At 43.3% G+C, this 22,492-nt stretch overlaps 2 protein-coding genes across 7 annotated transcripts in view; one reads left to right on the top strand and one right to left on the bottom strand.

Moving 5' to 3' along the window:
* Positions 1-9,469, bottom strand: part of LOC140492615 (acetylcholinesterase-like) — a 69,937-nt gene extending 60,468 nt beyond the window's left edge. For 2 of the 6 annotated variants that reach the window (XM_072591634.1, XM_072591632.1), the window contains exon 1: positions 9,159-9,469. The gene's annotated coding sequence lies outside the window, so the exon portion shown is untranslated. Of the gene's footprint in view, positions 1-4,876; positions 4,900-9,158 lie in introns of those variants that run through there. The other 4 variants (XM_072591627.1, XM_072591628.1, XM_072591631.1 and 1 more) reach the window with 3 other exon arrangements.
* Positions 3,863-22,492, top strand: part of LOC140492614 (uncharacterized) — a 162,883-nt gene continuing 144,253 nt past the window's right edge. The window contains exon 1 of the mRNA XM_072591626.1: positions 3,863-4,070. The gene's annotated coding sequence lies outside the window, so the exon portion shown is untranslated. The remainder of the gene's footprint in view (positions 4,071-22,492) is intronic.

Below are 22,492 nucleotides of genomic sequence, written 5' to 3'. Positions count from 1 at the left end.
ATCAGTACTGTGGGTGTCCTCACTGGTGGAGGATCAGTACTGTGGGTGTCCTCACTGGTGGAGGATCAGTCTCGAGGGTGTCCTCACTGACAGAGGATCAGTCTCGAGGGTGCCCTCCCTGGTGGAGGATCAGTACTGTGGGTGTCCTCACTGACAGAGGAATAGTACTGTGGGTGTCCTGACAGAGGATCAGTCCCGAGGGTGTCCTCACTGACAGAGGATCAATCCCGAGGGTGCCCTCCCTGGTGGAGGATCAGTACTGTGGGTGTCCTCACTGACAGAGGAATAGTACTGTGGGTGTCCTGACAGAGGATCAGTCTCGAGGGTGTCCTCACTGACAGAGGATCAGTCCCGAGGGTGCCCTCACAGGTGGAGGATCAGTCCAGAGGGTGCTCTCACTGGTGGAGGGTCAGTCCCGAGGGTGCCCTCACTGGTGGAGGGTCAGTCCAGAGGATGCCCTCACTGGTGGAGGATCAGTCCCGAGGGTGTCCTCACTGGTGGAGGGTCAGTCCCGAGGATGCCCTCACTCGTGGAGGGTCAGTCCCGAGGATGCCCTCACTGGTGGAGGGTCAGTCCAGAGGATGTACTCACTGGTGGAGGATCAGTCCCGAGGGTGCCCTCACTGACAGAGGATCAGTCCCAAGGGTGCCCTCACTGGTGGAGGATCAGTCCCGAGGGTGCCCTCACTGGTGGAGGATCAGTACTGTGGGTGCCCTCACTGGTGGAGGGTCAGTCCCAAGGATGCCCTCACTGGTGGAGTGTCAGTCCTGAGGGTGTCCTCACTCGTGGAGGGTCAGTCCAGAGGATGCCCTCACTGGTGGAGGATCAGTCCCGAGGGTGACCTCACTGGTGGAGGGTCAGTCCCGAGGATGCCCTCACTCGTGGAGGGTCAGTCCAGAGGATGCCCTCACTGGTGGAGGATCAGTCCCGAGGGTGACCTCACTGGTGGAGGGTCAGTCCCGAGGGTGACCTCACTGGTGGAGGGTCAGTCCCGAGGGTGTCCTCACTGGTGGAGGGTCAGTCCTGAGGGTGCCCTCACTGACAGAGGGTCAGTCCAGAGGATGCCCTCACTGGTGGAGGGTCAGTCCAGAGGATGCCCTCACTGGTGGAGTGTCAGTCCCGAGGATGCCCTCCCTGGTGGAGTGTCAGTCCCGAGGGTGTCCTCACTCGTGGAGGGTCAGTCCAGAGGATGCCCTCACTGGTGGAGGATCAGTCCTGAGGGTGTCCTCACTGGTGGAGTGTCAGTCCCGAGGGTGTCCTCACTCGTGGAGGGTCAGTCCAGAGGATGCCCTCACTGGTGGAGGATTAGTCCCGAGGATGCCCTCACTGGTGGAGGGTCTGTCCCGAGGGTGTCCTCACTGGTGGAGGATCAGTCCCAAGGGTGCGCACACTGACAGAGGATCAGTCCTCAGGGTGTCCTCACTGACAGAGGATAAGTACTGAGGGATACCTCACTGTCGGTGGATCAGTCCTGAGGGAGTCCTCACTCTCAGTGGATCAGTCCCGAGGGTGTCCTCACTGTCTGAGGATCAATCCCAAGGGTGTCCTCACTGGTGGAGGATCAGTCCTGAGGGTATCCTCACTGTCGGATGAACAGTCCCGAGGGTGCCCTCACTGGTGGAGGATCTGTCCCGAGGGTGCCCTCACTGGTGGAGGATCAGTCCCGAGGGTGCCCTCACTGGTGGAGGATCAGTCCCGAGGGTGCCCTCACTGGTGGAGGGTCAGTTGTGAGGGTGTCCTCACTGGTGGAGGATCAGTCCCGAGGGTGCCCTCACTGGTGGAGGATCAGTCCCGAGGGTGCCCTCACTGGTGGAGGGTCAGTCCCGAGGGTGTCCTCACTGGTGGAGGATCAGTACCATGGGTGTGCTGCAGTGCTATCTTTTTAATGAGGCTTTCTACAGAGGCCTCTGCCACAGCACCATTCCCAGCACAGATGTTCCTGTGTGGAAGTGAATACGCCACTGGCACTATTGAAAAGAAAATGTTCTCCCTGCTGTCCCGTGCTGTCTTCAATGCCTTCACTTAAATCACTGAAAAATTTAAAGCAAAAGACTGTGGATGCTGAAACTCTGAAATAAAACAGAATGTGCTGGAGAGTCACACTGGATTTACAATATTAACCATTTTTCTGTCCTCGGGTGGTGCCTGACCTGCTCAAGTTCCCAGCACGTCCTCTTTTTAAATCAGTGAACAAATAGACTATCAGGCAACTGTCGCAGTTTGCTCCGTGCTGTGTGAACCTTAACCACTTGGACCTTTCAAAAAGCTATTCCATTGACAGCGGAGCACTCTGATCTCCTGTGGTGGTGATAGGGTGCCACAGAAATGTAAGTTCTTTGTTTTTCAAAGCTGCTGCATTTGTAAATGCCTTCATCTATAACGGACTGACTGGCAGTTCACAAAAAGAGAGAAAGTACAAACCAAGAGTGCACCCCAGTGCGAGAATGAAATGACGGGCATTTCCAAGGATCCAAACACTCTTGTCAGGTCAGACCTGCCTATGAACTTTGGGCAAGCTTTCGGTCTAATTATACCCTGGGGGAGGGGTAACAAAAGTTCCTTGTGCCTTTCTGTACGCTGGGGCTGTTTTCCGGTGGCATTTCCGCAAGGATTCCATGTGTCCTGTCATTGACACCCTGGAGACTTCAGAGCCAGTGTTCACAGAAACAGCAGCTGCAAATGGCTGGGCTACATTTACACAGATCAGCATCCAACTGGGGTTTCACAAGAACTGGATTCCCTCCCAGTGCTCTTCATCTGTGTAGGTGGGGATGCTTTGCTGCCAGCCGGGTGGCTTCAGATTTTTCTTTTATTGGAGTGACTCTTACTTTTGCTACAATGTCTGTAAGCTCCCACAAATTGACAGTAAAACTGAACAACACAGGAGGAATTAAATAAAGGGAGGATTTGGGAAGCAGACAACGGTCGGTCTCTCCCAGTGCGCGTGAAACAGAAGGGGACCATCTGGACCGGAGTAAAACAAAGGCTTCTGCTGTCAGGATTGAGCTACACTGACCCTTCTGCCTTTAATTGTACCCGCACATTTTAGTTCTGTCCGTTCCTCCTCTTTAAACTATTATTTCCAGCTAGTTTTCCTGTTTCTCTGAGTCTGTAACTCCCTCCTTCTGTTTTGCTAGCTTACCGCGCTATTTTTGTTTGACTCTCTCTCTATGAATATCAGTTTTCCAGACTGGGACTCTCTAAACTCTCTTTTTGGATTTGCATTCTTTATTTCTGTCTGACTGTCCCTATTTTGGTCCCTGTCCATTTCAGGTTCCCTATCTGTGCCTCTCTCGCTCTGACTTCCCCCTTTTGGGCTGTAATCTCTATTTCTGTCCAACCATGTCAGATGATACCTGCCTCTCTGCCTGGCTATCCTGTTGGCTATTTCTTTCAAATCTAGAGTTTTCTTTGTAATTACTGAATATGGGCTGAAAGTGGACTGGAAACCCAATGAAATAGGATTGTTTACTCAGTTTGTTCACACAAGTCAATGAACTCACTCCTTTAATTCTCCTGTCAAGGGCTAGGTCAATGTGGCATTACTGGATTAAGGGATGTAATGTAATTATATTTTTAGTAACAGAATCTTCCATGTGAAAGAGAGATTTATCTATTAATAACAAGAGGATTTACACATCCCATTCACAGGAAACTGAGTTTAGGGGAAACATTTTGCCATTTGGTACAAAATATGACATGTAATTTTGTATTTAAGATCTGTTGAATGCTTCTGTAATCTTCTGGAACCTTCTTCAGATTTTTGACAGCTATGTTCAAACTGACAAGTCCAAAAGGAATATGACATGGGTTGATGACTCCCCCCCCCACCCCCCCCACCCCTCCCCAGGAGTGTCACATTTGCTGTTAAATAATGTAATAAAGAAGGAGTTTCTCTTGTTGCCCCAGCATTGTGAATAACCTCATACAAACCACAATTTGCATTTATAGAGTGCCACTTTGGTATTGAAATATCCCAATGAGTTTCGTGGTAGATTAATCAGACAGAAATGGACTCTGAGCCGAATAAGGAGATATTAGGGCCGATGATCAGAAGTTTGGACAATGAGGTAAGTTTAAGGAACATCTTAAAGGAGGGAGGTGAAGAAGGAATTATAGATTTCAGGCTGAGATGGCTAAAGGCATCAGAGGACCTTCACAGGTTTTATGTTAAGATGCTATAAAATCTCAAGTTGTTATGTCATAGTTATATTTATTGCTAGAAGATGGATGTAGCGTAATATATTCATGTCTGAAATATGCATCCTGTTTCAATTATATCTAACATTTGAATCTATGAATAATTTTGACACTAATGCAAAGGTAAGGTAATATCTACGTGCAGTTTGTATAAAGATATTCAATATGGTGTGTGCATGTACTTGATATAGCAGTTAAAATAAATGTACATTGATGTAAAATCACTCAGCACAGGAGGAGGCAATTTGGACCCTTGTTCCTGCGTTGACTCTTTTTGCTTAGCTTCTCTGCCTTCTCTTCTTCCCCACAGTCTGTAGTCTTTCCTTTTCAAGCATTTATAGCATCCCCTTTGCACATTCGAAAGTTACTTTTGAAATTGCTTCCACTATACTTTCAGGCAGTGCACTTCAAATTTGCTGTTAAAAAATATCATCTCCTATTCTGATTTTTTCTCTTAATCTATATCCTCTAATTATCAAACCTCTTGTGAATTGAAACAGTTTCTCCATATTTACTTTATTAAAACCCTTGGTTTTTTTTTCAAAACTCCTAACACATTCTTTTCTCTGCTTTAAGATGAACAATTCCAACTTCTGACAAAACTGAAGTCCTATATCCACAAGGTGCTGACAGATCAGTGCAAGCTCCCCTCCTCCAAATAAAGTCAATCTCTTACCTTTCCCCCACTCAGACAGATCCCATCTTATTCTGTAGTTTCTCCACTATCACCCTCATCCTCTCTCTCTCTGAGCACCTTTCATCTATGAGACCTACCCCTGATTCCTCCCTCCTCCTCCCCAATCTCCCAGTATGCTCCTAAATAGCCTGGTTCTCCCACCCCCACCACTCCATAATAAGTACTTACCTCATTTTTGGTCCTATCATGACAACTGGAATGCACTGCTGAAAGTTCAGCGGAAGCATTCCAGAGTGCATTGCATAATTATTCAAATAGACATGATGTTCAGGGGAAAAGACAAGAGAGTGGCACTAAGTCATGACACACACTTGGACACGATGAGCTGAATGGCTTTCTCCTCCACCATAACAATTCTGTGATTCTGCCAACGCCCTCCTCTCTTTTAGCTGCAAATGACATCCTCTGCAAGTATGACAATGGTGAATGGGGGTGAGCTCTGACCTGGTCAGCCAATGCCTCTCTGTTTTCCAATTCAGTGGGATTGTCCTCATTTGTTTCAATCCTTACCTATGCAATCATAGTTAGCTCATCTCCAGTCTTGACTTCTCTATCTACCTTACACTATTACTATGGAATCCCCAATTTTATTGTCCCTCATCTACATGTTTCCCCTTGGTGATATCATGAAAGGCATGGATTTGACCTCCACATGTATAAATGACAACATTCAGCTCTGCCTCTTCATGTCTACTCTCCACTCCTTCCACTGCCCCTCTATTGTTAGACTGCTTGTGCTTAATTAAAACACAATTTCCCCTTCCCTTTCCTTTAACAACACTTCATTTATAGAGCACTTATCATTTAATTAACCTTTCCAAAATGCTTCCATCAAACAAAATTTGGCACCAAGAGTCACAAAGAAATATGGCAGTAGGCAGCCAACAGCTTGATTGAAGATGCAGATTTACTCAGTGAATTAGAAAAAGGTTCAGAGGTTTTGGGATGGAATTCCAGAGCTCAGGGCCAAAGCAGCAAAAGGCATAGCCTGTCATCACACAAGAGGTCAGAATTGAAGAGACACAGAACTATCAGGGCAATGTGAGATTGTAGGAGATTAGAAAGATAGACAGCAGTAAGATTGTCTTTTCACCTATAGCCACTGACTGACTGCTTCTGCACAAAATATTGAAAAAGCATTTGCAGCAGGTTCTGGTTGGACAGCTGTCATAGCAGAACTTAATTAGCAGGGATCTATGAGAGCAAAAGAAATCAACAATACTCAAAAAAATATCAATTGAACTGGCAATAATCAGCCTTTATTGTAAGTACTGCAGCACTTGGCTGAAACTTAGCAAGAGGAGGGATTCAGATCGTTCCCTATTTCCCTTCCAAGTTTCGCACCTTTACAAAAGAAAAGGAACACATTATATATTTTAAAATATGCTAAACAATTACAGATTACCATGAAATGTGCATCACCTGTAACACTGAACCTTAGTCTAAAACAAAATTAATCATTTGCGTCATTCCATAATTCTGTTTCTATTATACGGACCTTTAGTTTCGGCTAAGATCTACAGTTCGAAATGTTCAAGGAGCTGTTACAAGGTTAAGAATCAGCCTGTGCCATGTTTACTGTTTCCAACCTCGCTTCACGGTTATTTTAACTTACAGAATTATAACTCGAGAATTGACCAACTTTTTTCCCCATCATGCATTGTTAAATGTTCCCCACAATACCACAGAACTAAGTACTGGTATGTTGGAAAAAACACTCATTTGCTTCAACTGTTGAATTGCACATAGATCTTTTGTTTCAGGACAAGATCAATTCAACAAGATCAGCCTCACATTCACTTTGGTCAGCTCACCTCTGGACTGTAGCACACAGCCCCGGGAATTAATCTTCAGAAGGACGAGGTGCAGAGGCTTGGAAACATAGCAAGTTCCATGCCAGAACTCAAACCACCTTTACTTGGAAATGTATTGCCATTCCTTCAGTATCACTAGGTCAAATTCCTCCCTAGTGGGACTGTTGGGTTCTGACGGGCCAAGGATGGCAATAGTTCAAGAAGGCAGCTCACCACTATCTTCTCCAGGATAATTAGGGATGAGGATTAAATGGTAACCCAGCCAGTGGTGCTCACAGCAGATTAAGAATTTTAAAAAATGTTAAAGTTATGATGCCAGGTTGCCTGAAAAATGGCAGAAACCTGGAACTCACTGTTGTAAAAATCTGTCAAGGCTGGAGGTAAGTTGAAAGCTTTACAGTTGAGACAGATTTTGATGGGCAAAGATGTAAAGGTTACAAGATGTGGGGAGGTAAGATACGAACCAGTAGTGCATGACGAGATCTGAATAGCCTCCTCCTGTTTCAACTTCATTGCATAATTTCCAGTGCTCCACTGGATTCAGGACGAGTGAAGTATGGAGTAAGGATGAACATTCAACAATTCCAGGCCCTTCCTTCACCAAAGCAAAGCATTTTGGATTTGGTAGTTGACCAACTTCAGGAATGAAGGATTGTTGCTGTGTTGAAGGATGGTGCAGTTGATGTGTGGAAGAAAAGGTGGGATCAACCATTAAGTACTCCTGATATGATACTGTCTCAAGAAAGCTCTCAGATATATTAAAGAATTCACCAAAGGTGACTTGGAGAAAGTAATTTCTCTCCTGAAGAAATTGTTTACCAGGGGACATAATATTTAAAGTCAGAACACCAGATGTTTAGCAGCAAAATCACGAGGTCACAGAAAGGGTGTGACTGACATCCACCGCTCCTCTGACGCTCAATAGCAGCAGTGAGTACTATCTACAAAGTGCACTGCAGAAGTTCACAAAGGCTCCTCAGACAGCATCTTTCAAACCCATGACCTCTTCCATCTAGAAGGACGAGGATAGCAGATACATGAGAATACCATCCCCTGCAAGTTCCCCACCGAATCCCTCACCGTCCTGACTTGGAAATATATTGCCTTTCCTTCACTGTTGCTGGGTCAAAATCCTGGAATTCCCTCTTCTAGTGCATTATGGGTCAACCTACAGCACATGGATTGCAGCAGTACAAGTAGGCAGCTCACTACCACCTTCTCAAGGATCGGCAATAGATGCTGGCCAGCCAACAATGCCTACGTCCCACAAATGAGGAAAAAGGTAGTGGAAATCTGAAACGCTAAAACTGCGTGCATGGTGGGATGTATACGTCTTTCAAGAGTGAGTTTATTTTGTTGGGCAGGAGTGTCGAGGAACGGCTGCTAAATAGAGTTAAGGTACAGATCAGCCATGTTCTAACTGATGGAGCAGGTTCCAGGTCTGTTGGTCTACTCCAGTTTAATTAACTTACAATTTCCCCCCCTTCCCTTTAGTAAGGGACCCTTCCTTCACATCCTTTGTTGTATTAAGCTAAACCCGACACATTTCTCTCCACAGGATCTGGCCAATGTTTTATACCTAGCAGGGAACACTTCCCCTATTCAGAGCACCCCCTCTTTAAACTGTCCCTGGTGGTGAGGAGATTGCAACATTTCACTGAAGGTTAAAAAGTCTGACCATTTTTGCTCAAAAAGGCTCACATTTACTTGGTCCTGATCACACCTTGTTGCCAGTGCTGCTATCGGGATGAGCAAGTGGCAGGACTCAACCCTCAACCTAACTCATGCTTAGAGCCCTGGAAGGAGATAAGACCCGGAAAGGATTATGTAACCAACAGCCAGTTTTACCATGGGCCCACACATTCCAGCCTCAATATCTTAAAGCTTCAGACCTTTGAGTACTGAGGCCTATATGCGAGCAGAACCCAGAGGGTGCAGCTCCCAACTCCAAAATGACAGGCATTAGGCAAAGTTAGATCCAGCGCTCACTCCCATCACCTGCTGCATCTACACAGGGGTCACGGAGATTATGGGATCAAATCATCGGAAGTTTTTGTGGACCAGTCCAAAAACAACCCACAAATAGCTCAGGCGCCTTAATTATTGTGGCGTAGTCATGGACACTGAGACGGATCGATTGCTTCCTCTCACTGTCTCCTTTACATGCAGACGCTGTGCAAATGTTTGGAGCCGTGCACACACACACCCCGCTTCGAATGCATATTGCTGTTGGAGCGGCTTGGACCCCTTTTCAAATGCATGCACAACACCCTCTGTCCATTTCTTTCGCGCTGTTTGCAGCGGAATATTCCAACATCCCCGCTCACAGTCAGGGAAGAGAGGCACTCACATCACCAATGAGGATGCTCAGGATCCGCCAAAGCCGAATGCATTGGGTGGCAAGATGCAAAATAAAAATACACGCCGAGGAAAGCCAGGTGACTTACCTGTGGTTGAATGGATGGTGAGAGCAGACACACACACACACAGAAGGCAGACAGCGACAAGTAGGGGAGGTACCAGCAGCAAGAGCAGCAGACACACAGTAGCTAGCTACCCGTTTGCTGCTCAAGGTTGTGTCTCTGCCTGTTTGTGTGGGCTTTTTTTTGGGAGGGGGGGAAAATGATGAGCAAATGGGAAGAGTCTCGCGATGTTTGCAAAGGATCTGGGGGGTGGGGGAGGTGAGAGCCCGCATTTGTCCATAATGTAAGGGATGGGCATGGAGGCAATGGGCTGAGGACAGGGAGAAGGATGCAGAAGTCTGGTTGAACTGATTCTGTCAGTCAGCTCCTCCGTTCCACCAGGAGGCAAACTAATGTCACATTCAGAACTGTTGAAGCACTCGAGGTTTCAAGGCTTTCTTTTTAATTGTGCTGAAAATGTATTTTGCTCTCTCTATATAAAAAAAACATATTTCCTATTGAAAGTTATCATGTTGTACTGTGCACAGATAACGCAAATGATTACTCCCTGCTCTGTGTTTTGTCTTTGAAGATCTCGGTGCTGCCCCTCATTTTGGAATTTTCCTTTGTTTAACCACCAAGTCTGAACAATTAGAGCTTCTAGTTCTGTATTTTAAACCTCTTGGGAATTAATTACACTGGATGTTCAGGGCTAACATTGTGCCTACCGGCAAGATTTTACCAACAACTGGTTTTCTGGAACGGAATAAAGCCATATTAGGAGTAGGGTTAGGGAGCAAGTATAATTGAGGAACTCTCCAGCTGTGATTAGTTTGGTTTTGTGCTGATTGTTTTGGACAATGCTGTTAAAAAACAGCTTCCTTCATCAGATCGATTGCAGCATCAAGCATACAATTTGTCGACATATTAAAAAAATGCCGAGCGGCCAATAGAGTTTGATTTTGAATTTGGAACTCAATGCCCAAAATCAGTTCTAGTTCCCCCCTAAAAACCCAGATTCCCCAAAGCCTGTCCACAATTTACAAACCACCTGGCGGCAATGTGATGCAGTATTATCCACTAAACTGAATGAGTGCAGCTTCAACAACATTCAAGAAGCTTGTCACCATCCAGGACAGTACAATCCACTTGATTGACACCACATCCACAAGCATACATTCCCTTCACCGCACATGCTCATTAATGGCAGTGTGTACAAAATGTACTGTAGAAATTCAGTAAGGCTGCTTAGACTGAATCTCCAAATCCATGACCACTGCCATCTAGGTGGGCAAAAGCAGCAGATACATAGGAACACCACCACTTGCAAGTTCCCTCCAAGCCCCTCACCATCCTGATTTGGAAATATATCGCCATTCCTGTGTCAATATCCTGGAGCTCCCTTCTTCACTGCTCTATGTGTGTACCTACACCAAGCTGATCAAGAAGACAGTTCATTACCACCTTCACAGGGCAAGTAGGGATAGACAATAAAGGCTGGCTCAGCCAGCGACACACAGATCTCATGAATGAATAAGACAAATCACCAGCCAGGTACCCTGATAAAGAATGCCATGTTGGCCAAGATGATGGTGAGCTGTCAGGAGTTAGAATTGCGCTCTGAAGTGTTCTGTCCTTCAGGTCAACAAATTCAATGTTAATTTGCTTGCTTCCATAGTTCATAGATTGTTCAGGTTTGAAATTTTAAAATCTTTAATAATCATTAAAATCTCAGTTTAGAGACACCTGGAGAGACCAGATATGCTGGAATTATGTAAAATGTAGAAGACTTTTTCAAAGTCACAAGACAGGTTTGATGCAATAAAGAAGGTGAAACTGTTTCAACACACAGGACTCCAGCATCTGCAGTTCTCACTTTCTCCAACACACAGGAGGGTAAGGACCAATAGGATACCGAATTTAAGGTAATTAACAAAAAGAAGCAGAGAGAAAGTGAGAAAATTTTGTTATGCTGTGAGTTGTCAGGATTTGGATTTTACTGCCTGAAAATATTATGGAAAAAGATTTAATCATAACTTTCAAAGGGAATATGGGTGAATGTTGAAAAGAAAACAAACTGTGGAATTATGAAGAATAACTTCTTTCAAAGAACAGGCATAGCCATGATAGGCCAAATTGCCTCATTCTATGCTGTTTTGTTCAAATCTTCTTTTTGGGCATGTGGAGGAAATTAATATGAATCCAGTGGTTAACTGTACTTGAATTGTTTATGGGTCAATAAGGAACTAAAAGACTACATTGATTTCATCCATGCTTATCTCCCAGACAACAAGCTATTTTGTCAGGAACTAGTGCTCACAAATTATGAAACATTTTCCAATATGAATATTGGCTTATCTAATTTATATTGTAATAAACATGAAGCTAAACATAAAATTTGCTTCACTCACAGGATTAGTTTAACAGATACAGCACAGGTGTCCAAGGGAGTGCCTCAAACATTCAATTTATAAATGAATATTTTGTGGGATAAATTTAAATGATGATGAACTGGCAACTTCTTTTTTATGTCTGTAAGACAGTTATTTAATCCTGCATGGTTCCAGTTGCTTACCAGAACATTTTTATCAACATGCCTGGTTCAAATTGCAAAGTCCATCTGAAGTTTTTTCAGAGTGCTTGGCAGGCCAGTTAACTTTGAAGAATGGTGAGAAAAAGCAAGCTCTTTCCACCTACATTACTCATAATATGTAATTGCTTTTTCTGTCGTTGATTATACTTTCACCTTCATTAAAACTATTCATTTTTGAGAGTAAAGGTTGTATACAGCATTGTTCTAGTGCCTTCAGAAGCTAAGGATATTTATTTATATGTGATAACAACCTTTCGAGAAAATTTTCCCATTTGGTCCCTGGGATAAACAATTACAGCTAACTACTGGCATTCATATTAACTTCCTCCACATGCCCAAAAAGAGATTTGAACAATACAGCATAGAATAAGGCCATTTAGCCTATCACGTTATGCCTGCTCTTTGAGTTATTTCTCATAATTCCACAGTTTTTTCTTTTCAACATTGTCCTTTTGAAAGTTATGATTAAATGTCTTTCCATAACACTTTCAGGTAGTAAAATCCAGATCCTGACAACTCACAGCATAATTAAGTCAGGGGTGAGAGGTCAAATTTGAGGTGAAAATGCAATGAGTTGGCCTTCTGAAATAGCTCATTTACAAATGGCAATGACATCATCCCTGCAGAACCTCAGTATAAAGATGTTTTCTAAGAACGAAAAAGCGCAAGTTATCAGCACTTCTAGGTTCTGTGGCTCAGCAGTGTGCTATGTTAAAAACTCATCCTTGATATTTTTCCATTTAATCTGTGAGGAATGTAAATCAATGTCATTGGATGCACTTGGCTGACTTTCCAAATATCTTTCCTAATTAACAAAATTGCTTTTCAATCTTGTTCAAAACCTACTGCTGAAAACAGGAAAATACTTGACAAATGATCTTGATTTTATTACAAGATTGCAGCTTGTTTAAAAAGAAACGCTGGGCACTTCTCTCCACTTTCTATCAAAAAGATTAAGCAGCTTATTTGAGCAGATCAACTTTTTTCCATGACCAATTCCTGCGGCCATCTTTAAAATAGGAACCTTCTATGCAAATATGTCACACTTTAATTTCACCATCCTAATGGAGCCATTGCCATTGCCATTGCAATTGGTGAGAGAATTTAATATCATCACAATTTTCACAAGGCATCACTTATACACCTCTTGAATTAGATTTTTGAATTTGAATGAGTGGCATATGGATTTTCTGCATATCTATGGTAATTTATTTTAGTGTGAGAGAAAGACCTGGAAAATAATTTATTTTTGTTTACATTGGGAAAATTTTATGAGTGAATAAGGAAACAGTTGTTCATTACACTTTAGCTTAGAAGGTAAGAGATTGGTTATTTTACTTTTGATTACGGAAAACACACATAGCTTAGGAAGAAAAATACTTTTTTTTGTTTTTTTCAGGATTTTTAAATGCATGTGTAATGCACTTGGTCCTGAAAAAGGAAGAACATGGCCTATAATTGCTAAAAACAAAAGGTTACCTCAATTTAAAGAGTTTAGTAAAAAAAATTCAGACGAGATGTGTTTGATTAAAACTCTGAAGGGTTATTTGAATCTGAGAAAGTTTAAGCTCAGTTATATGAAATCTCCAGGAAGATGTGTTTAGATTCTCAAGCCTGAGAGTTGATGCTGCAGTTAAATTAAGCCCAATAGAGGCAATAAAGAAGGGTGTGAGTACTGTAATGGGGTGCTTTTTAGGATTAAGAGGATTATGTTTTCATTGTGTGTTTTGGAAGATTTAAACATGTGTTATATGTAAATAATTTGGTTTATTCTATTTTACCATAATTTCCTCTGCACAATAAATCTTTGTTTTATTATTAAATCCTGAGTGTGTTTCAGTGACAGAACATCTCATTAGGTCATTTATCAAGCCAGGTTTCAGACTGGGATCTGAATGATCAGTAATAACATCAGTTGGGCTCATAACATCATTGTAAATGAAAACAAAGGGATGCATAATGGAAAGAAATATAAAAAAGTACCAAATTTCTGAATGTCTGCCAATCTTGACTTTTAACTTCACCCACCTTTACATTTTCTACTTTAGAGTGTAACACAAATTTCACAATCACTGCTTTTCAATTTTGCAATTTCTTCTTTCCTTTGAACAGGGGACATAGTATTATTCTTTAAAGGGATTGAAACATATAATCCTGCAGGAACTGCAAAACCTGCGCCCACACCTCCCCCCTCACCTCCATCCAAGGCCCCAAAGGAGCCTTCCACATCCATCATAGTTTCACCACATCCACCAATGTCTCCGTTGCTCCTGATGTGATCGTCTCTACATTGGAGAGACTGGACGCCTACTCGCAGAGCACTTTAGGGAACATCTCCGGGACACCCGCACCAATCAACCCCACTGCCCCGTGGCCGAACATTTCAACTCCCCCTCCCACTCTGCCAAGGACATGCAGGTCCTGGGCCTCCTCCATCGCCACTCCCTCACCACCCAATGCCTGGGGGGAGAACGCCTCATCTTCCGCCTCGGAACACTTCAACTCCAGGGCATCAATGTGGAGTTCACCAGTTTCCTCATTTCCCTCCCCCCACCTTACCCCAGTTCCAACCTTCCAGCTCAGCATCATCCTCAGGTTCTGTCCTACTTGTCAATCTTCCTACCCACCTATCCGCTCCACCCTCCTCTCCAACCTATCACCTTCATCCCCACTTCCATCCACCTATCGTACTCTTACCTACCTTTGCTCCAACCCCACCTCTCCTCCCATTGATCTCTCCACCCCAGAGGCTCCCTGCCTCATTCCTGATGAAGGGCTTTTGATCGAAAAGTCGATTTTCCTGCTCCTCGGATGCTGCCTGACCTGCTGTGCTTTTCCAGCATCCCTCTAATCTTGACTCTAATCTCCAGCATCTGCAGTCCTCAATTTCGCCTATATGTTTTGCACCACAGCGTGTTTCACAGGAAATCGATAGCATTTTAAAATAATTGCATTTGGATTCAGTGTAGTAGGATCATTTGAAACCTCAGTGGGTGGTCATTTCTGCACTTTTGAAAGTCATTTCATTCTTAGGGTCAATGGAAAAACCGGTGAATCTTTGCTGGTGGTGGAACAGTGAGAGCCTTAAGGGATAATGGCTGCTTTCAGGTGCAGGAATCCTTTCAAAAGAAGGCATTTGTGTTTCCTTTACGCACACATGAGAAGTGCAGCATTCAGGAATCCACCTCATGTATTGTTTTATGTGGTATTGTTATTATTAACTTCTCAATGAAGTTGGAAATGAAGAACTGAGCAGAAGACCTTCCCTGGGCAAATCACTGCCACTCGTTTAGATCCCCGGCCTTTTCTTATGAAATGCCATTAGTTGAGTCACAGTCAGTAGCAGACTTTAATGTCGCAGTTATTGATTTACTGTCAAGTTTCAAACCCTGAGCCTAGAAGGAGAGAGCAAATGTAACATTGAAATTAATTTCCCTTAATACAGGTGATTTATCAATTATTATGCGTAATCGTGCTTTGGAGCCAATTATTAACTGCCAAAAGAAGCTATTTGAGCACAAATTACAATGCAGTGTAAAGTGGTTTCCCACAACATATAGCTTGCAGAAAGAACGGGAGACACTTTGTCAGTTTAAATTTCCTAACAACCTCATTTTAAATGGTTTCCAAACACTCGCCAGTGGAATAAATTTCCTATTGTAATGATATAACCTCGAGCCAGCTCTGCCAGTCAGTATGATGATGATTGATCCATGTCAACTCTATTTTCCTGCATGAACCATATTCTATTGATTCCTCCCTAGTGTCTAAAAATTCATTGCTCTCAGTCTTGAAAATACACAACAGCTGGGTATCCATAATTCTCAGGGCAGAAGGTCACAAGTTTTACAAAATTCAAGTTAGAAATTGACCTTCAGCTCAGTATCAAATAGTTTGTCCTTTTTCCTGGACTTTGACCCTGAGTTCTTTCTGTAGCCATGGGAAACAGATTCTTGTAATTTCAGTGAGATTACCTTTCATTCTTCTAAATTTCAGAGAGTTTGATTTGATTTGATTTATTGTTGTCACATGTACCTGAGTACAGTGAAACGCTTTGTTTTGCGAGCAGTACCAACAGATCATAGTATACAAAGATATCTGTGGCAACGAGCTGTGTAAATGGAATCCATGGATGGGAAGTTGGCTTCCCTGATAGACTGGGCTGTGCACACAACCTTCTGTAGTTTCTTACAGTCCTGGGCAGAGCAGTTGCCGTACCAGGCCATGATGCACCCAAGTAGAAGGCTTCCTATGGTGCATCTGTAAAAGTTGGTGAGGGTCCTTACGGACCTGCTGGATTTCCTAAGCCACTTGAGGAAGAAGAGGGAGGCGTTGTTGTCCCTTTTTGACCATCATATCTATGTGGGAGGACCAGGACAGATTGTTGGTGATTGTCACTCCTAGGAACTTGATGTTCTCACCTCTCTCCACCTCAGCTTCATTGATGTAGATAGGGGTGTATCCTCCTTTCTTCCTGAAGTCAACAATCAGTTCTTTTGTTTTGCTGATATTGAGAGAGAGAACATTATCATTGCACCACGACATCAAGCACTCTATCTCCTTCCTCATCATTTGACACATCATTATTGATAGCTGGCCTACAACGGTGGTGTCATGAGCAAACTTGTAGATAATGTTAGTGTGGAACTTGGCTACATAGTCATGGGAGTGCAGGGAGTACAGTAGGGGCTGAGAATGCATCCTTGGCTGGGGTGGTGGGGGGCTCCAGTGTTGAGGTTTAACATGGAGGAGATGCAGTTGTCTATCTTCACTGACTGATCTGCGGGTCAGGAAGCTGAGGATCCAATTGCAGAGGATGGAGATGAGACCTAGAATTATAGACCCATTCTACTCCATCCCCCTTCATAGGATAACCTTGTCATCCCAGGAATCAATCTAGTGAGCTTTCATTTCACCCCTGACAAAGCAAGTACATCCTTCGCCTCACGGAGCCAGACAAAGTGGGAAGGCTGTTCAGCCCATCCTTCCTGTACTGTGCCAGCTCTTTGGGGCTATGAAGAGAAGTTATATAATTTAGGCCCATTTTCTGTTGGATTTAAAAAGTTAAAGATGATCTAATAAAAGTGTTTAAGATATTAACAGGAAAAGACAGGGTAGGTAAAGATAATCTATTTCCACTGGTTGGGAGTTCTAGAACTGGAGGCATCATCTGAGGATTAGTGCCGACAATTCAGGAGAAATGTTAGGAAGCAATTCTGCACAATAGCAATGTTTAAGAGGAGGCAATAAGGGAGGCAGTGGCCTCCTGGTATTATCGCTGGATGATTCATCCAGAGACCCTGGTAATGTCCTAGGGATCCAGCTTAGAATCCCACAACGGCAGATGGTGGAATTTGAATTAAATGAAAAAAAATCTGCAATTAGGAGGCTAATGATGACCATGGATCCATCATTGATTGCTGGAAAAAATCATATGGTTTCCTAATGTCCTTTAAGGAAGGAAGCTGCTATCCTTACCTAATCCAGCCTACACATGACTCTTGACCCACAGCAATGTGGTCGACTTTCAAACTGCCCTCTGAGTAGTTAAGGATGGGAAATAAATGCTGGACAAGCCAGTGATGCCCAGATTCCATGAATGATTTTAAAAGAAGAGACATTTAGACAGACACATGAAAAGGCAGGGAATAGAAGGATGTGCAGGCAGATGGGATTAGTTTAGAATGGCATGCTGGTTGGCACAGACATGATGGGCTGAAGGGCCTGTTCATGTGGTCTATTATTCTACATGCTATGAGTAGGATTCCAAAACTATATGCAGCAGTCCAGCTGTGGCCTCAGTAAAGACCTGGACAATTGCAGCAAGACCTCCTTACTCTCAGTCTCCCTCCAATTAGATTAAAGAATTGAGGTAGGATTAAATACAAAGTTTGAGTCTTTCTGAGTTCTTTGGAAGTCACATGGTGTCATTTGCTGGGATAACGTTTAAACTGAGTGCAATACAGACCCCAGACTACTCTAGAGATCAAGTCCAATGAATTGGTCCTTCCCTCTGAGCAGAGATAATTGCCTCGTCTAGTTCACACTCTCATCAAAACTCTCTTGCTTGATATCACTTGTTTCCCACATGCCGAGGCACTCAAACAATGAAGCTTAAAAATCTGCAGTGCCTTTTGTTGAGAGAAGCTACAATAGTTTATGAATGTCCTGTACCTTTGGAGATCAGGATGCAACATCCTCGCATGACAAGCAGGGCTAATTATTCAAAATATTTCCAGCTTAGTGTGGATCACAGGTAATTTGTAACATGCCACCCTTTGAACACCTCCCTCATATGTCTTCTTTTCCTCCTTTCTGGCATTGATGGTATCAACTTACAACTAGTGTCCTGCTACTTAAGAATTACTAATAGTGTTGGCTGATTCCTTGAAATCAATGTTATTGATGTTTTTAATTCCTTATCCTCTGCATTGCTGAGTTTAATCTTCATGGGAACTTTTGACTTAGTGATGGAGTAGTTCCAATCAGTGATTATTTTGCCTATTCACTCTAGCCAATTAAAGCAACACTGTCCTGTTTCTGGGATAAGCCTGTTGACCCAGCCTCAGCTGTCCTTCAATTCAACTCCTTCCTGCATTATTTTGACAGCTCCAATTCCCACTTCATACAGCAGCCAATACAGTGATGTAAAAACAGAAATTGCTGGAGAAACTCAGCATGTCTGGCAGCAGCAGAGATCAAGAGAAACAGTTAATGTTTTGATTAGACTGTGACTCTTTGGAACTTTGGAAACCCAAAAGAGAGTTTGCATTTTAAACCCGCATACTTCTTGTTTCTGAATTTACGAAAGGTTTACTCTTTTGATTAAGTCAACTACACAAATATACTTATTAATTAATTGACAGCCTCTTAAAGTGGCATTGTAATTAAAAACAACTCTTTGTATGTGATGGCGTTGACTGGTTTTTGTTTGATATGATAAGGTGGGATTCGAGGTTTGTCCTCATTTCCCTGCGAGCTGGTTGTACGGTGGGGTTTGGGGTCTCGGTTTGCTGCCCCTTTCCTCTGTAAATTGCTGTTTCTTGTATATGGCTGTTCATGTTAACTGTTTGTTCGTAATTTGTACTGGTTAATAACATAAAAACAACTCTTCTGCTGTGGTAGTAGTATCCCTATCTCTGAATCAGAAGATCCAGGTTGAAGCACCACCTGCTCCAAAATGTGTCATGACCTGCCTGAACAGATTGAATTGAAAATATCTAAGCACCAGCTTTTGCAGGAAGCTTAACTGATTTAAAATACGTTTTTAAGGGACATTTCATAGAATCTCTGCAGTGTGGAAGCAGGCCGTGTAGCCCATCAAGTCCACACCAACTCTCCATAGAGCATCCCATCTAGATTCACCCCCTTACCCTATCACCCTACATTTCCCATGGCTAATCCACCTAACCTACACATCCCTGAACATTATGGGCAAATTAGCATGGTCAGTCTGCCTAAACTGAATATCTTTGGATTGTGAGAGGAAACCGGAGCACCTGGAGGGAACCAACAAAGATATGGGGAGAATGTGCAAATTCTACACAGACAGTCACCTGAAGCAGGTCCCTGGCTGTGTGAGGCAAAATTGCGAACCACTGAGCCACCGTACTGCAGATGATGCATTCTTGATCCTATGGTGCTCCCTTTCTAAAGCTAACCAGACACAGAGTCAGCCAAAGAGGAGGAGCAGGCAGGCAGGTGAAATGACCCCCTCAACTATCCACTATCTGGACCTCCTAGAATCATAGAGATGTACAGTATGGAAACAGACTCTTCGGTCCACCTTTCCATGCCGACCAGACATCTTAAGTAAATCTAGTTCTGTTTGCCAGCATTTAGCTCATATCCCTCAGAACCCTTCCTATTCATATACACATCCTATCTGCCTTTTAAATGTTGTCATTGTATCAGCCTTCACCACTTCTTCTGACCACTCATTCTATACATGCACCACCCTCTGTGTGAAAAAATTGCCCTTTAGGTCCCTTTAAATATTTCCCCTCTCACCTTAAACTTATGTCCTCTAGTTCTGGACTCACCCATCCCAGGGCAAAGACTTTGTCTATTCACTTTAGCCATGCCCCTTGTGATTTTATAACCCTCTACAAGATCACCCCTCAGCCTCCGGTGCTCCAGGGAAAATATCCCCAACCTATTCAGCGTCTCCCTATAGCTCAAACCCTCCAACCTCCATCCTTGTAAATCTTTTCCGAACCCTTTCAAGTTTCACAACATCCTTCCTATAGGAGGGAGACGAGAACTGCATGCAGTATTCCAAAAGTGGTCGAACCAATGTCCTAAACAGCCACAACAAGACCTCCCAACTCAATTGAACTATTGGGTGTGTCCCTGACCCTCCAAAGAGCATCTCACCGAAACCCATGCCCATGCTCCATCCTCCCACAACTTCCACCAGAAGTTCAGATCAAGCCCACAATCCTAGATGTCTCAATTTAACATATTCAGACACAAAGAACATGTCAATAATTGATGGCACAGAAGCTATAGCAGATGAGGACCTATAAATGATCATTATTCTAAAGAGGTAGGGTTGGGCAAGCTAATGAGATTAAAGGTAGACAAGTCTCCTGTACTCAATGCTCTGCCCAATAAAGGAAAGCATACCAAAGACATTCTTCACTAACCTATCTACCTGGTACTCCACTTTCAAGGAACTATGAACCTGCACTCCAAGATCTTTTTCTTTAGCAACACTCCATTTCCAAGGACCTTACCATTAAGTCTATAAGTCCTGCCCTGATTTGCCTTTCCAAAATGCAGCACCTCACATTTATCGAAGTTAAACTGTATCTGCCACTCCTCAGTCCATTGGCCCATTTGATTGAGATCCAGTTTAAAGAGTAACCTTCCATGACCATCCTCTGCCTCCAGCCTTTGAACCAGTTCTGTATTCAAATGCCTAGTCCTTCCTGTATTCCATGTGATCTCACTTTGCTAACCAGTATACATAAGGAACCTTATCGAACACCTTACTGAAGCCCATATAGATCACATCCACCGCTCAGCCCTCATCAATCCTCTTTGTTACTTCTTCAAAAATCTCAATGAGACACAATTTCCCATACACCATGGGCACTTGAGGAAAAAACCTGTTAGAAAACAATGATACTTGGAAATGAACCACACTGGGCATACAGGTTCCCAACACTGAAGTATCTGAGATAATTCAGAACAGTCTCTCTCTCTTTCACTGGTTTGACTGCTTTTTCTTTCTAGGTAGCTTGGCCAGGGACAGGCTAACAAGAAGGTGTTTTACACACACACACACACACACACACACTCACACATACACACACACACACACACACACACACATACGCTCTGGGAAACAGACATAGCCTGGGAATTTGTGAACTGCTTTATCTTTGTTAAATGCAAGATTTTCTTTCTCTCTCTGGCATTGGTGATTATCTCATGATGAATCATGAGTGACATATGATTCAGAAGTGAAACCCAACTTATCATTTTTATCAGATAATTGTTTTGGGTGAGGACCCATCATACCACTGTCTGTTTAGTCATGTATTTCAACATGTTGCTTCTTTCTATGACCAAACAGGAACATCCTTCTTCCCCTTAGTCTGCTACTGAAAGCCAAAATCACCATAGTACTAGCAGACCATATGGCTGGTCTCCCATTAGAGGGAGATGACTGTTGGTGGTTTAACTTGAGCCTCAGGCAAGGGCAGTACTTCATGGTAACCTCAGCTGGTGCAGGAATTATAGAGTCATAGAGATGTACAGCATGGAAACAGACCCTTTGGTCCAACCCATCCATGCTGACCAGATATCCCAACCCAATCTAGTCCCACCTGCCAGCACCCAGCCCATATTCCTCTAACTCTTTCCTATTCATATACCCATCCAGATGCCTTTTAAATGCTGCAATTGTACCAGCTTCCACCACTTCCTCTGGCAGTTCATTCCATACACGCACCACTCTCTGTGTGAACAAGATGACCCTTAGATCTCTTTTATATCTTTCCCCTCTCATCTTAAACCTATGCCCTCTAGTTCTGGACTCCCCCATCCCAGGGAAAAGATCTTGCTCATCCTATCCATTTATCCTATCCGTGCCTCTCATGATTTTAGAAACCACTGTAAGGTCACCCCTCATCCTCCGACACTCCAGGGAAAACAGCCCCAGCTTATTCGGCTTTTACCTATAGCTCAAATCCTCCAACCCTGATAACATCCTTGTAAATTGTTTCTGAACCTTTTCAAGTTTCACGACATCCCTCCGATAAGAAGGAGATCAGAATTACATGCACAATTCCAAAAGTGGCCGAACCAATGTCCTGTACAGCTGCAGCATGACCTCCCAACTCCTATATTCAATGCTCTGACCAATTAAGGAAAGCACACCAGTTTAAAGTTTTGTGAAATGAGATAAAAAATGCACCAGCTATATTTTAAAGACTAACAAATAAAGTCATTTTGAGATTATCTATTTGTGTGGTGTTCGTTGACAATCTGGTGATTATTAGTCATACGTGGAAGGAACATTTGGAATATCTAACAAAGTTGTTCAATCCATTTCAGAAGGCAGGCTTGGCGATAAACCTGGCTGACAGCAAGTTCGCAAAAGCCCAAGTCATGTACTAGGACTGGGATGTGAAAACAAAGGTTATGGGGTAGCAATTCTGAGACTGAGTGGTTAGCTACACCTAATTATACAAAGCATTTAAAATGGCTATCAGTGCGAGTAATGTGGGTGTTGGGTTCTGTACTCTTGTAAGAAGACGAAAAGAAGGTAGAAAGA

The sequence above is a fragment of the Chiloscyllium punctatum genome, chromosome 21 (assembly GCF_047496795.1).
Source record: "Chiloscyllium punctatum isolate Juve2018m chromosome 21, sChiPun1.3, whole genome shotgun sequence".
Lineage (NCBI taxonomy): Eukaryota > Metazoa > Chordata > Chondrichthyes > Orectolobiformes > Hemiscylliidae > Chiloscyllium > Chiloscyllium punctatum.
The sequence above is the reverse complement of the archived record's forward strand: the minus strand, read 5'-3'. Positions and strand labels throughout refer to the sequence as shown.